Source organism: Oncorhynchus gorbuscha, linkage group LG13 (assembly GCF_021184085.1).
Source record: "Oncorhynchus gorbuscha isolate QuinsamMale2020 ecotype Even-year linkage group LG13, OgorEven_v1.0, whole genome shotgun sequence".
Taxonomy (NCBI): Eukaryota; Metazoa; Chordata; class Actinopteri; order Salmoniformes; family Salmonidae; genus Oncorhynchus; species Oncorhynchus gorbuscha.
In genome coordinates, this window is record NC_060185.1 from 91,872,897 (window position 1) to 91,875,552 (window position 2,656).

Consider the following 2,656-nt stretch of genomic DNA (forward strand, 5'->3'; position numbering starts at 1 on the left):
TCCACTTTGTTTTCATTATTATTTTGGTGTCGGGAGAGTCACTTTTTTTTGCTTTGCGTTCGGGAAGGTAAAATATATTTTGCTGAAGGGAGGGCCATCCGGTTTCATTGAAAAGAAAGACGATTTTCTCAATGTAACTCTAATTTTAAATAACGTTGACTCCCTAACTTTGAAATGTGGTTGTTGTGTAGCCTAACGGTGAAGACTTGTTGCCTTTTTGACGTGTAGTTCTATCAGTTTGTATCCAAGATGACATTTTACTTCTTTGCCCGACGTCCCACGGAGTACATTCACTTCAATAAATACCTCCTCCGTGGTTTGGGACCAGTTTCCCGGTGGTGTTTTACACGGGAAAACACCGCTTCTCTCCTCCAAGAGGAACGACATTGCTGCTGGCTAGCAACTCTCTCACGCCCCCTGAACTGATGGTTAGCTAACCGGCTAGCTAGTTTAATGTTGTTTATTATCTCAAACGATGTTCAGGTACCATCCCCAAAAACATATACTTATATGAATAAGCTATCTGGAAAATATGACAAAAGTTGTGTGGGATATTATTTACACCATTCAAGTCAACTCGTTCAGAAACTTCCTGGAGTTACTTCCTCGCTGGTGGATTTTCCGGTGGCTCAACCGATAAAAGTGAATGGACAGCGCCACCTACTGTTTAGACGCGCAGGGGATCAAGACTCTTGATCTAAAAATAACTCTTTACAAATATCCTTGAAATTCCATCCAAGATTATACATTTTAACAACTGGAAGATTATAGCTCCCCGAGGACACAATAAAACTGTTTACATGTTTACACATTTTCCCATCTTTTCTGTAATCACTGTCTCTTTTCCTCAAGAGTGCCCCAGTCTAAACATGGGTTGGATTTTCTGTGCTAATCTCCTAATTCGATTACTTCACACGTCCTTGTGTTTAAAATACATTCAGTTTAGACTAGCGGAGGACAGAGAAAGGCTGACTATTTAATTTACACTCAAAGAGTTGACAGGGAACGTTTGTCAACACACCTGCTGCCAAGGATGGCTCTCTTGATTCTGACATTGGGCACTTTGCCCTGGTGAGTAAAATAACCTTTTTTCTAAATTGATCAATGGTTAGGCCTCTATAGTTTCTTGAATGTACTTCAGTCATGTATGATAGTAAACATAACAATCCTAATCCTAATAGGTTTAACCAACTAATCTTATAGGTCTACACAGGACAGTGTAAATTGTCATCAATTATGATTCTATTGATTTCTTACAGTGTTGGCTGTGTCTATGGACAAGAAAGCTATGCAGGTGAAAACATCACCCGCATTCTGGACCGACTACTAGATGGATATGACAACTGGTTGCGACCAGGATCCGGAGGTAGTTCTGTCCTCCACTATCCTGATTTATTTGACTATATTTTACATCTACAGAACTTTTCATTGAATACTTAGGAAATAGCATAATTTGACTATTACACTGTACATCATTTTTTACCTGGTTAGTTTCTGTAAACAAATTGTTCCAAGTCTACGTACAGTTTTCCATATTTTTATCACCAGATCCTTTCCAGGTCACAGAGGTGAAAACAGATATCTTTGTCACCAGCTTTGGCCCAGTGCCAGATGTGGAAATGGTAAGAAACACTCATCATATTCCCACATAGGCTTACTGTCACATACATGTGCAGTATGTCAAATTAGCAACTGTGTTTGTATGTTATGTTTACACACAGTTTCTCATGCATTTATTATACATGGGTGTTAACTGAGCTTTATCGTCCACTGCACAGCTGCCTTATGGGTAGACTGTAGATTAGATAATGAGCCATTTAGTTTGATTAGTCTGTTTCAATACAGTAACTAGGGGAGGGTCCTGGGGTCCTTCTAAATCAATATGTCAAGCAAACTGAATGCTCAAACAGATTGATGAATGAATATCTATAGGTAGTTATTGTCCTAATCATCTCATCTTCTCTCTGGACTGTCTTGTCGGATCAGGATTTAACTGTAGATATTTAGTTACAAACACATTTATTATGTCTATGGTTTGGAGCAGGACCTGCATTTTGTAATGTGCAGTCCTCTGGCCTTCTTCAGGACTGTAGAATCTAGATTCTTGGTCTACATTCTATATTCTAAAGTCCACATTCTAGATCCAGAACCTGTCTGGTGATCAGTCATCTAAAGCCCGGCCTTCTATCTCCTCCTCAGGAGTACACCATCGACATGTTCTTCAGACAGACCTGGGTGGACGAGAGGCTGAAGTACGACGGCGCCGTGGGGATCCTGAGTCTCAACAACAAGATGGTGGATAAAATCTGGACACCCGACACGTTCTTCAGGAACTCCAGGAAGTCCATCGCCCACAACATGACCACTCCCAACAAGCTGTTCCGCATCATGCAGAACGGGACCGTCCTCTATACCATGAGGTAACCTGAGCCCCGAGCCCCTCCTCCCTGGACCCTCCTGTAGAACCCCTTCAACATGAGGTAGTCCCTCCTCCCTGGACCTTCCTGTAGAACCTATTCACCATGAGGTAGTCCCTCCTCCCTGGACCCTCCTGTAGAACCCCTTCAACATGAGGTAGTCCCTCCTCCCTGGACCTTCCTGTAGAACCTATTCACCATGAGGTAGTTCCTCCTCCCTGGACACTCCTGTAGAACCT

At 42.1% G+C, this 2,656-nt stretch overlaps 1 pseudogene; it reads left to right on the forward strand.

Moving 5' to 3' along the window:
• The first annotated feature begins 966 nt into the window (after positions 1–966).
• LOC123992394 overlaps positions 967–2,656 on the forward strand; it is a 29,248-nt pseudogene continuing 27,558 nt past the window's right edge.